The sequence below is a fragment of the Ovis aries genome, chromosome 9, assembly GCF_016772045.2.
Source record: "Ovis aries strain OAR_USU_Benz2616 breed Rambouillet chromosome 9, ARS-UI_Ramb_v3.0, whole genome shotgun sequence".
In the NCBI taxonomy this organism is placed as follows: Eukaryota; Metazoa; Chordata; class Mammalia; order Artiodactyla; family Bovidae; genus Ovis; species Ovis aries.
In genome coordinates, this window is record NC_056062.1 from 89,624,720 (window position 1) to 89,638,186 (window position 13,467).

Consider the following 13,467-nt stretch of genomic DNA (forward strand, 5'->3'; position numbering starts at 1 on the left):
GATTACATGCTGATCTAAAACACAATAGCAATTGTCTCCAATGAATTTACATGTAAAATTCAAAAACACCCCTTTCCTTTTACTATAGATAATCCTCTAGATAAACACAACTCAAAGTTTATTAAAATAATTTCAAACTTTAATTATTTATAATAAGAAATGGTATATCTCATTAAGTATTATTTCAATGATGAAGGGCTATTTTGTCAATTGTTCTCTCTGAAAGGCTCTCTTGTTTTATTTTTCTGTGTGGACTTCTCTTATATGTTACCACTAGATGGTGCATGGGTTATGCAAACACCTCAAATCTCTTAGGAGAAATTAGCCCTTAACAAAAAGAGAAAAAAAATTCAGCAGTTAGATGTAGAATTTGGATTAAGTTGAAGATAGCAATACTCTACCTAATGGCTTTCTACAATGGGATCCTGGGTCTCTAGTTCCATCCTTTTTCCTTTCAGGATAGACATTAGTATCTATTTCATTTGAGATAAAGAAGATTTGAATAACAGTCAAATGCTTCGGGAGAGTTTTTCTCAGAAAACTAATGCCCATAATTGCAGCCAGGGTTGGCATTTTGAAAAAGAAGAATAAATTCCAAGACACCAAACAACAGCCTCCTCTAATTTTATGTTTTCTGGAACCTAGTAAAATCTACAAACAGTTATTTCCTCCTAATTTTCTTCAATCAGTCTATAATAAAAATGGTCATGAATAGCCAGCAATTTTTTTTCTAGCAATCATCTGATCAGCAAAAATTCTGATAATCTACAATTCAGGGTAGTTTAATGAGTAAGACTGAAAAATTCTTGGAAAGCTCATGAGACGGATTTTGAAAACTCACAAGAAGTCATTTGTTTATTAATTTTTAAAAAATGTTCCTCTACCAAGTAAAAACGTGGATCACCACTTCCCTTTGCAGACAGCTCTATGACATTAAAGACAAGAACGGCATGGGTGATTATGCCCACCAATACATGCATATACAGATCCCTTCTGCTATATAGAGTTCTGTTCTGTTTCCATATTGAAGGGTAGATTATATTTGCTGAAGGAATAAGGTGAACAAAACCTCATTTTTCACCACTTGAGGTGTGGTGGTGGTTGGAATGAGGTGTTGTTAAAAGTGTGTGTTAGTCGCTCAGTCGTGTCCGCCTGTTTGTGACCCCACGGACTGAAGCCTGTAACCCACCAGGCTCCTCTGTTCATGATGTAAATCCTGCAGTTTTTCACAAGGCCTGCAGACTCGGGAGGGAAATGATGGTGACGGGATAAGAGGTATTAACGTACACTTTATGCGGAGATCGTTCCTTTAAGTTTTCCCCTCACGTGAATATATTTGATCAGCTCTTAGCGGCTAAATTTTAAAAATACCCAGTTGTCATTTTTTTTACTCTGGACAAGGTCCAGGCTTTGGGATTAAAAACACAACTGGAAATGACCCAGTCACAAACACCTGGATGAAATATGGTGCACACAACCGTTCTTGCCATCACGATGCTTATTTGCACACTTAGATGAAAACTGTTGACCCAACACCTCCCCCTTTGGTGGAACTCGGAGTTGTAACAGAGCCAGAGGCGTGGTTTGCTCACGTCTTCGCTTGGACTGGCGTTCTCAGTCCTGAGGTGGAAGGGGGCGCCAGCGCTGCGTGAATGAAGGGCATGATCGCCGTGAGCAGGGTGCTTGCTTTCCCTCTCTGTGCTCAGTTGCTTCACTCAGGTCTGACTCTTTGCGATCCTACGGGCATAGCCCTCTGCTCCTCTGTCCGTGGGACTCTCCGGGCAAGAATACGGGCCATCCCCTCCTCCCGAGGATCCTCCCGACCCGCGACGGAACCCGAGTCACCGGCACCGCAGCTGGATTCTTTACCTCCGAGCCACCAGGGAAGCCCTTTCTTCCTCTATTGGGGTATTGAAATGTAAGATCCTCTCTAAAGATGCGTCAATCTTTTTTTTTTTTTTGATAATCTGTGAATGCAAATCTGGCTTCATGTTAATTGCATTCACTGGGCTGAATTTTGGCAGCAATTGTTTTAAATTACTTTTAAATTTTAAAGTGTTCATCACTTTATTAAATGTTGATCATTTGTTCTTATCAGGCAGCTGCTAAAGTATCCAGGCACTCAGCCGGCATCTGGGGGGCCTTAAAAAATCAGCTTTTTAAGAATACACACTAGGAGAGAACTGTGAAATGTGGTGGATGGAGAGAAAAGGGACAGGAGATCAAAAGGCATCTGTGTTTCTTCTCTCTGAAGACTTCTGACGTCCACGTCATCTTCATTCTGCAGTCGGTGTCTCTGAAGATCTGCTGGGGCCACCCCTATCTTTAGTCATCAGTCTCACCTCAGCCTGCTTGTAAATGGGTCAGGACGTGCTCCAGGCCCAGGTGCTGCTGGGTGATCTGTGTGGTACAGAGCGTAGAAAGGATTCAGTACACGTTTTCAAGAGGTACTGCTGAATGCATAAATGACTGCTCATTTACCCGAAAAGAATTTTACTCCTAGCACCAATTCTTAATTGGAAATATAAAGAACATTTGATTACAGTATCATCGGTCACTTTATATCAGAATACGATGCTTCATTTTCAACAAAAGTGAAAATAATAAGGTTCTGTGTGTCTCTTTAAAACTTGGATATAATTAATCTCACAGGAAAAAATAAAAGTTACTGTATAGTTTCAGAGCTGGGAGTGGTTTGGCATCAGATCCCTGTGTTGTAGATGAAAGATCAGAAAAAAAAAGAGATTCCAAATGCCATATGGAGCCACCCAGGTATCTCGAATCTTCAAAGGACTAAGATTAACCTTAAAATGAAAACTAGTGTTTCAAGAGCCTGTCATCCAGCGTAATCTGTTTGTGTTGAAAATGTCCTCTTTTTCATGGAAAAGCATGTGCTGGATTCCATGACCTGAGGAAATGGCAAGATTTGCTTTTACTTAGAGTCTTTTTGGCATTTCCTGTTCCAGGGAGTCTTCCCAACCCAGGGATTGAACCTGCATCTCCCGCACTGGCAGCTGGGTTCTTTATCACTGAGCCATCTGGGACGTCGCTACTAACAGTCTCTTTTGGAACCACAGGCTGTAACTTCAGTGGCCATTCACCAAGTGGCCGTTCAGGGCCTCCAAAGTGCAAAGGACTGGGCCCTGCCGTGCTGGTAATCAGCCAGGAGACAGGCTATGAATTGATTACAGTTAATAAAAACCATGACAATTCAAAATTATTTCAATATGGAAAATGTCATGATAGTAAGACAGCAAAAAAAAAAAAAAAAAAAAAAGCAGTGGCTAATCAAGGAAACACCCAGCAAACAAATCCTTAAGAAAAGCCTCCAATTACCAAGTGTGGGAAGGTAATCCCTAAAGGACTAAGGGCACTCCTATGAACGTTTTGTGAACTGCTCCTTCAGTTCAGTTCAGTTCAGTCCCTCAGTCGTGTCTGACTCTTTGCGACCCCATGAATCGCAGCATGCCAGGCCTCCCTGTCCATCACCAACTCCCGGAGTTCACTCAGACTCACGTCCATCGAGTCAGTGATGCCATCCAGCCATCTCATCCTCTGTCGTCTCCTTCTCCTCCTGCCTCCAATCCCTCCCAGCATCAAAGTCTTTTCCACTGAGCCAACTCTTCACATGAGGTGGCCTAAGTACTGGAGTTTCAGCTTCAGCATCATTTCTTCCAAAGAAATCCCAGGGGTGATCTCCTTTAGAATGGACTGGTTGGACCTCACTGCAGTCCAAGGGACTCTCAAGAGTCTTCTCCAACACCACAGTTCAAAAGCATCAATTCTTTGGCACTCAGCCTTCTTCACAGTCCAACTCTCACATCCATACATGACCACTGGAGACACCATAGCCTTGACTAGGCAGACCTTAGTCGGCAAAGTAATGTCTCTGCTTTTGAATATGCTATCTAGGTTGCTCATAACTTTTCTTCCAAGGAGTAAGCATCTTTTAATTTCATGGCTTCAGTCACCATCTGCAGTGGAACTGCTCCTTAGGGAGTGCTAATGTTGGATCACTTCCCCCCACCTATCTCATTGCCCATTGTGGCATATTCTTATTTGGGGGGAAGTGGACAGCCCCCAGCTTGACGCCAGCTTAGGTGAGACAGCTGGCTCTCTTGCTTACTGGGTTAAAGGCAAGATGTGCAGCTGTGGAATCTTTGAGCATAGAGATGGTATATTGGTGGAATAAGCTCCTTGGCTACCTTACTTCAAGGTCTGGATAATACCTTTTTAATTTCTACTGCATATTTCATTGAATTCTCAGGTAAAAAGCATGAGTTGAGGCTGTAGACAAATTATGTTGCCTGCCTTAGCACTAAACCAAGGACGCTGGGGCCACTGAGCCTCAGTCACTGAAGCCCCCAGGCCCAGTGGTGTACCCCCGAGGGGATTCAGGATGTAGAAAAGAGGACACTGGCCCTAGAGAGTCAAGGTGCATATCAAAGAAAGGACTACAATGACTCCAGTCTTCTGCATCTTCCCTGATAGAAAAAAGTACTCAATTCCTAAACTTGAGATGTCCGGTTTTCTTTAAATAACAATAATCTTTTGAAGTTTCAACAGCTTGTTGTGTGTGTGTGTGTGTGTGTGTGTGTGTGTGTGTGTGTGTGTGAAAACTCTTATACATCCCGGCTGCTTCCTTGTCTCTTTGGAACAATCCCTCAGAGCCACCTGAGAGGCTGTCCCTCGTTCCTGCACGCTCAGTCATGTCCGACTCTTTCACGACCCCATGGACTATAGCTCCACGGGCGCTTCTGCCCCTGTGGTTTCCCCAGGCAATAATCCTGGAGTGTGTTGCCATTTCCTCTTTCCAGAGGAAATGCTTCTGACTCTTGCACTCCTGCACTGGAAGGTCGATTCTGTACCACCGTACCACCAGGGAAACCCCTAGAGGCTGAATCCCAGGCTGAAGTCCTCAGTTTGTCCGCCAAATAAAACATAATCCCCAACTTTTAGATTGTGCATTTTTGTCAGTCAGTAAGACCCATAGAGGAGATACTTCACACAACCTAAGGTGACGAGGGGTTTCGGCTTAGCATCCCCAACTTGAAATTTTCAAAAACAGTATTACTTATCTTTAATGGAATTTTGATTCTTCAAGTTAAAAAAAAAAGAGTGTAGCAATGAAATGCATAGGAACCAAATGAATATCCCAGGAGGAATGCAGCATTTACAATTCCTATTTTCACTTCACTGATGTAATTTTTAAACACAGAAATTTATTATGTAAGACGACCAACACCTTGAATATATCAATTGCATACTTTTTCATTCTTTGAATCTTCTCAATTTTTGGCAGTGAATACAACTATTTCCTGCATTTTTTTCTAATTAGAATAAACCCACTTTAAATGGATTGTATTTAAAACATATTTTCTTGGTAAATATCATTGATATCCTCAGCACTATAATTTCTGGAGATAATTGATAGCATTGCCATTATCATAAAAAAAAGTAAGCTTGTTGCCACAGTACTGAACAAACCATGTAAAACAATTTTTTTTTCTCCTTTCAGAAATTCTTTTTCTAAGAAATTTGCCATCCATGGGGGAGGGGGATGGAGTTACTTTCCTTAATCATCAATAGCAAGAAGATTATATTCATATAAGTGTAATGCTTGGTAATATATGCATTATTAATTGTTTTAGATTATATTTGTTTGGTAATTTCACTTAGGTCTCCAGAGCATTTTAAATATTTGTTATCTAATTTAGTCCTCAAAAGATATCATTCCCTTTTTTTCACATAAGTAAACTGAAGCTTGGAGAAGTGAAGGAAATTTGCTTAAGATATACAGATGGCACCCGGGTTCGATCCCTGGGTCGGGAAGATCCCCTGGAGAAGGAAATGGCAACCCTCTCCAGTATTCTTGCTGGAGAATCCCATGGACAGAGGAGCCTGACAGGTGATAGTCCATGGGGTCGCAGAGTCGGTCCCGACTGAGGGACTAACACACACACACACACACACACACGCACACACACGCACACACACAGAGGGCAGGCAGCAGAGCCAGTGCAGAAGCATTTTGTCTACATCACCAGTACGTGCAGCATATCGGGGTTTGCAGAATAAACATAAGACATGGTTTCTGATTTTAAGAAACTTATAGATTAGTTGGGAAAAAGATTGATGCCATGAAAATATCTTGCACAGATGGCAGATGAAGCATAGTCCAGAGAGCCCTTGCAGCTCACAAGAATGTGCTTCTCTGCGTTGAATTAAGTCACATGTAAAGGATAAGCCAGCAAAGCTTTCAGCTGATACAGGTGCTGTCACAGGCACTCGTCTAAGGATTGCAAAGACGATGTGAGGTAATCAAGGCTAGATTTACCTGCATGTAAATGACCTGGGTTCGATCCCTGGGTTGGGAAGATCCTCTGGAGAAGGGGAAGGCTACCCACTCCAGTATTCTGGCCTGCAGAATTCCATGGACTGTATAGTCCATGGGGTGGAAAGAGTCAGACATGACTTAGTGACTTGCACTTTCACTTTCTCTCAAACGCTTGTCAACCACAGAATCATGTCTTCCCAACAACCACGAAGCAGACAAGACAGCCGCAAGAGAAGCCAGCTGTGCCCTTCAGAAACCCAGCTTTCATCCCAGGCCTGCGGCAGGAGCACGAGCAGGAGGCACGCCAGTCACGTTGGTTGAACATGCTGCTCTAAGGGACCTCAGGCTTTGTCCTCTGTGAAACCAATTAGCAGTTAATATTCAGCTGGCCTGTTAACTGGAGCACAAAAGCGGGACAAGATTTGCAATCTGTTAATGTTTCCTTAAAACCTTGTTAAGTAAAAGCTAAATCCATCATTAATGGGAGCGATATAAATTAGGTGCTGCCATTAGCAGCCCAAATGTGTACCTTTGCAAAAGGTTATCTTTAATGCCTTTTTTAAAAAATTAATGTATCTGTGTGTTTTGGATAATCATAGTCACAGGGGAAAATTGCAAACTGCAAAAGTATTGTTGCTTAGCCCAACAGAAATGAAAAGGTAATGTCTGCCCATGCCTTGTGCGTGAGAAGGGGAATGAATACTGGATAAGACATTCGTGTATCTAACAAGCTAGATTTAACACATATTACCATGCTTTCTTCAAATTGATATTTTAAAAATGAAATAGAGTGTTTAATGTAGCCAAAAAAATAAAAAGAAGAAGAAAAAGAATCAAATGTAGTCCAAATGAGCCGCCACATAATTATAAAATTCTGTGGGCTATTTGGGCTTCCCAGGTGGCTCTAGTGGAAAAGGCCTTGCCTGCCAGTGCAGGAGACTTAAGAGACCCGGGTTCGATCCCTGGGTGAGGAGTATCCTCTGGAGGAGGAAAAGGCTACGCACTCCAGCATTCTTGCCTGGAGAATCCCATGGACAGAGGAGCCTGGCGGGCTACAGCCCATAGGGTTGCAGAAGAGTCAGACACGACTGAGCGACTAAACACAGGCTACAAATATAAGTGGACACACGCACGAGTGTTAAAATACCGTGCTAGCTCTTACGAGCTTGGCATTTGTGATAATCGGAGAATCAGGCCCTCCATCACTGTTCCAGGCCCTGTCATGCTTCAGTATAGCCCTTGTCCTCTTGGATGCTAATGCTGCTGACTTGACTTGTTCCACTCCTCCGGCTTGCAGCTTTCTTAGGACAAGTACTTACCTTCTCCTCCCTGGCAATTGCCACATCATCTGGAGGACAATAGATACTAAATCAGTTTCTGTGAAAGTCATGCCTTAGGTCTAATTTTTCTCTGTTCATTATTTCATATTGACCATCAGCTAATCAAAGAGTCAAACCTGAATCTGTTTAGATCAGAATAATATCATCTCTCACCTGTGTTATTTCAGCAGCTTACCTTACTGTCTGTCTTCTGCTTTCCCTACCCTCTCATCCGTTATCATTAGTTCAGCCCTCAGGATGCCGTCAGCAGATGTCTATAAAACAGTATCTGATTCTATTATTCTTTTGCTGCTTTCTCATACACCCTGGGGTGGATGTGTACCACTTCTGCATGAAATGCAAGGTCTTTCCGTGAGGAGGCTCATCTTCCTGCAGTTTCTCGGCCCCTTTTTCCCTTTATTTTACGCTCGTTTTATTATAGGACCACCCATGCTGCGTCCTCCCCTCTCCTAACTTCCCCCCCTGCCCGTAACACATCCTCCCTTCCCAGCCTCCACCCTGGCCGGCTTCCCTGCTTAGGGGTCTCTTCCTTATGCTCTGCCTTGCAGCCCAGTTCTCGCCTGTGTATGAAGCTTCCTTTACTTCTTGCTCCTCCCCTCTGCTCCTCCCCACCCCACCCCCATCTTCCCGCTGCCTTGCCCAGGCCGACACTTGTCTTTAGGGAATCAAAGTTCTTGTACTGAAATTGTGTTTTCACATCTCTATCTTCCTTCAAAGCCACAAGCTCCTTGAGATAGAGTGCTATTTGGCAGGTAACAGAAACTCGAGACATATTTGTTGAATAAATGAACGGATGAGTAAATGAATTTGATATATGCAACTGTAAAAATGTCTTCATGAAGTCAGAAAGAAAACAACAACCCTGTGATCTGGAGATTTATTGGAATGACTGATTCTCCGTGCTGTGGGGATCAAGGCAGCAGGGAGAGGGATAAAAACGCACCCACTCAGGTCTCACTCGTCACAGGCACATGGACCAGCTGTCCTAATACGCTTCTGGCTTTTTACAGACAGGACAACACAATTCAGAGGAAATTTTCCATGACATTAAAGAATATCATGAAAGCTGCGGTACAGCTGGTGCGAGGAGCGAAAATAAACTCAGTGATTTAATACAAACTGTCACTAACTTTTTCCAGAAAAGAAGCATTGCACAGGTGTTCACTGAGAATGGTGCGGCCTGCTCGGGCCGGGATCCGCGTCTGAGTCGTCTCGGCTTCCCCGACAGTGCCCACTGTGCGTGTGCATGCAGTAGGGGTTTGCTAAATGCACGAAGGAAGGACTCAGGGGACCCAAATATAAAATCGGGCCCTATTTTACAGAGGCGTTGGGTAAATGATTTAAAGAGTGATAGACATTGTCCTACTTTCTGGATTATGGTACCAAAGCGATAAGGATGCTGTTGAGAGATTTTTCATTCACGTATATAAAATGTGGTCAATAAAAATGAAAAGGGAATGTCTGTTAGTGCCAGAACCACGAGAAAGGAAAATGAATCCAAGACTGCTGTTTCCTCTCTGGCCAAAGGTATTTTGCAACGAAGCTTCCTTGTGTGTTAGAAGCAGCCTGTCCCGGAATCATGTGTCTGCTGCTCTGCTGTGTCTTGTTAACTCTTCATAAAGAATGAAGCCTGGGACACAGGGTGGGAATCAGTGAGGCTTTCTAATATGTTCCAGTGAGACCCTATCTGTTTTCAGTCCCTCAACCATGGATTTTTCTCTTTTTTTGCACCTAAATCTTTCTCTCATCCAACTACCTACTTTTAATTTTGCTTGAAATAGAAATTGAAATTATTCCACAGATATTCAGTGAACACCTACTCTGTGCCAGGTTCTGATCCAGGCCCTGGGACACAGCAGGGTTCCTCATCTCGGGAGTGTGCAGTCTAACCCTGCAAGACCAAAGATAAACTATCAGTACATCGCGGGCCTGGGGGAGTAAGAATTTTGGAGGAGCAGAAGGCAGAGGCCCTGAGACTGAAGGAAGAAGAGCTCTCTGACACGAGGTTACAGGGCTTTCCTGGTGGCTCAGATGCTAAAGAATCTGACTACAATGCAGGAGACCCAGGTTCAATTTCTGGATCAGGAAGATCCCCGACTCCAGGATTCTTCCTTGGAGAATTCCATGGACAGAGGAGCCTGGCAAGCTAAAGTCTACGGAGTTGCAAAAAGTTAGGCACGACTGAGTGGCTAACACTTCACTAGAAAAGGCAACTACAAGGAGGTAACATTTTCCTTTGTTTTGTCCCATTTTTCACTTGCCATGTCCACACGATTGCCATGAAATCCAGCTGATATGAGTCTGATGTTGATAGCTATTTATTACTACCTCATAGACACCTGTAAAGGTCTTACTGAATCTCAGACTTCCTATTCTCCCATTGTTGTGGGAAGCAGTGGGGTCTTGGAGAAGACAGAGCTCCCCTGTCTTTGTTGCATGTAAGACAAAGGACATACCACTCCTTAAAGTGTTGAAGAATATTTCTATTTACCAAGCAGCTTGATGAGAAAGCACAGCTTAATGCATCCAGATTAAAAAACCAGCCCTGTAGGAAAGAATGAAAACGTCAGCTCCTGACAATTGCCTTTGTAAATCAGTGCTCTCCTTTTCATGGAAGGACATAGCATTCCAGAAGCGCAGTAGGAGTCCACTCTGGTATTTCCCACTTTGAAAACAGGGCGTGGGGGCGGGGGAGACCTTGTCCACCTGAGAGATGAGTTGTGCTCAGGAAAAAAATTAGGTTGATTCAAAATAACTCCAGCCTACTTGCCATATAACTCCACGCTCTCTCTGGGTTTGCCTCTTTTGCCATTTCACTTGGGTAGTTAGTCATAGATTGAAGAAACTAAGATTAACCTTTATGATTTAAATGTCTCAATCTCTACGCCAAGTATGGTCTACAGTTTGCAACATCCTCATGAGAAATAGTGGAACTCGCCAAGCAGAGCGTCTGTGTTTAAACAGACTTACTCCAGAGATTCTCCTGCCAATCACTTTCTGAAGCTGGGTACTAGTCCAACCTGGAATTTACTTTCTTCTCGGTCCCCGTGTTCTACTATTATTCAGTTCAGCTCAGCTCAGTTCAATTCAGTTCAGTCGCTCAGTCGTGTCCGACTCTGCGACCCCGTGAATCGCAGCACGCCAGGCCTCCCTGTCCATCACCAACTCCCGGAGTTCACTCAGACTCACGTCCATCAAGTCGGTGATGCCATCCAGCCGTCTCATCCTCGGTCGTCCCCTTCTCCTCCTGCCCCCAATCCCTCCCAGCATCAGAGTCTTTTCCAATGAGTCCACTTTACTTTAGCATCATTCCTTCCATGTAACAAAACACTCCAAAACATAGTAGCTTAAAGCACACAACTGTTTCCTTATCTCTACTGTTGCTGGGGGACGGCTCTCTGTGAACAGGGGCCCTGCAGGAAGCGTCTGGCTCAGGGTGCTCAGGTGGTTGCCGACAGTGTCTGAATTGGAGAAGCAGGGGCAGGAGCAGCTGGGGTTCTGGTCACGTCACCCTAAGTCTTCAGAGCTTTCCCGTGGTGGGCGAGGCTGGGCTTCCTCACAGCGCGGCTGCTCTGAGGCAGTGGGCCTCTTGCAGGGGCATTTAGGGTTCTGGCAGGAGTGTTCCAGCTCACAGGGAAAGCTGACCCAACCTCAGAAGTCACCCAGTGTCATTCTGCTTCATTCCAGGGCCTCTGTGTTTGTCACAACCCTGCTCAATTTCAGGACTGAAGGGGGAGTTGCAGGTCCCTAGGGGAGCATTTGGGACGGGACAGAATAATCTGCAAACCTATTTTAGGAGGCAGGCAACTTCTGATGGAATGAAACTGTGGCTGCTCCCATTCGTAGTGGGAAACCAGAAATAAGCAGTCAAGAGGGCCTGGACACCAGGTCAATGAAACGCTAAAGGGCGAAAGGTAAACCCTCCACTGCTTTTTTTCACATGGGGATAAGAATACCAGAGTTATTTTTAACAAAATAAAAATGTGATTTTTTTTCCTTTTAGTACTGCCATGTTTTATTCTGTGATGAAACATGATCCCACTCTTTCAAACGCTGACAGTAGATCTAAAAAAACCCACAAAAGTTGATTTTGATAAGTTTTATCCTCTGCTTGAAAGAAGAAGAAAAACCTCAGACATCTTATCTCACAGTCACAAGAGGAATGTGAGAAAGCTGCATAGGTTATGCAGTGCTGAAACTGCGGCTTGAATTTCTGGCTTATACTTCTCACTTTGTTATTTTAAAAATGGTTTGGTTCTAGTGGGGGCTGATTGGAAGTATAATGGAAGCCACATGTTCCTGAGCTAGAAATTAATATGAGCTAGTTTTCAGATGTGGGATTCTACCAGCTGAGAAATGAATTGTGATTCAGAATTATTCATTTCTTTTTCCTCCTATGTAAACATTTTAGCCCTATTCATAACTGTATCCCAGATGACTTGTAACACACAATGCTGTGGTTTCAAATTTATTAATGGATGACGATTAATCTACTCTTGACCTCGACTTGCGGGGAACTGGTATTTATTGTCTCTTTCGTTCCGTTATGATTTTGAACACGTGCTCTCATTCAGGGGTTCCCAGGAGTAAGCATACTCGTCCACAACTAATGATACCCTTGGATTCATCTCAGGCCCCAATGTATTTTCAAAGTTAGCGCAGTATTTACTTTCATCTTTTCAAACCATCTTTCCAATATGGCTTTAAAATCTGTGTTGTGTGTGTGTGTTATTTGAATGGAGGAGAATGTCTCCAGTGGGTGTGAAAACGTGTAGAAACAGTTGCCCCTCATTTCTCATTCTCCTTGCTGTATTTCAGCAATTCTGCTCTGCATCTCTAGAAAGACATTTGGAGCAGGGCTAAGGAAAGGATGCACCCCAAATGAGGGAAGGAAGTTGGTCCTTCCCTGTGATAAATGCCTTGGACTGAAAACTGCCTTGTGCGGTGTGATGGTGTTCAGAGCCTGTGCTCCTGCAGCAGATTACCCCAGCAGATCACCAACCCCCCACAGACACCAGAGCCCATCACACTGAGATGGTGCGCTGAGAACAGAACGCTTCCATCCCCCAAACCTCTTGTAAACAGAACATCTGGGCAGTTTGTTCTGCAGGGGCTGCCTGGAATTCCACTCGGAGAGCTTGACTCAGATGGCTCTTAGCACAGATGGTTTGTGGGATTTTTTTTCCTGATGCCAATGCAGTCAGACATTTTCTCAAAAAGAAAGTGAGAGCGTCACCAGCAGTCATTTCTTCATTGTACCTTATTCAAGCTAAATTGTGTGCAGCCCAGATAATTTTTTTCAGATGCGCCTTCAGTGACAGTTAGGGTGTCAAGGCAGGCTGGAAAGCAGCTTGTTCGTTTGTCACAAGATAGGTAGATAAAAGTAGCTTATACAACTCTTTGGTCACTATCAAGTTATTAGATTATTCCGGGTTAGATTGACATTCACAACTGTCTTTAAGTTGAACTGAAAGATCATTTCTCATCAAGTACCGCCCACAATTCCAAAACCAGAAATTACTTGCAGGGGTCCACTTCCGACAAAGACCTTCATCTTCATGTCTCCAGGAAATAACCTGGCTTTCAGTAACTGTTATACAAACTTCAAATACACAAAAAAATTAGGCAGCTTGAAAAGAGCGGAAGAATGGCAAGTTTTATCTTCGGTGACCAGCCGGTGGGTGCTAACGCAGAAAGGCGGTGAACGGAGTTTGCAGAGAGGTAAGGGACAGACGGGAGGGTGAATACCGGGAAGTGAGGCCAGGGATGTTCCTGTCTGACTTCAGAAGC

The 13,467-nt window shown here is 43.8% G+C and overlaps 2 long non-coding RNA genes across 2 annotated transcripts; one reads left to right on the plus strand and one right to left on the minus strand.

Annotated features, from left to right (window-relative positions):
- Positions 1–1,598: 1,598 nt before the first annotated feature.
- LOC132657199 (uncharacterized) lies at positions 1,599–6,876 on the plus strand. Its single transcript, XR_009595012.1, has 2 exons — positions 1,599–1,918; positions 2,099–6,876. It is a non-coding gene; the product is annotated as an uncharacterized LOC132657199 (long non-coding RNA).
- LOC121820369 (uncharacterized) lies at positions 2,042–6,632 on the minus strand. The gene is made up of 2 exons (XR_006060888.2): positions 6,338–6,632; positions 2,042–2,400 (listed from the first exon to the last, which is right to left on the minus strand). It is a non-coding gene; the product is annotated as an uncharacterized LOC121820369 (long non-coding RNA).
- Positions 6,877–13,467: the final 6,591 nt, after the last annotated feature.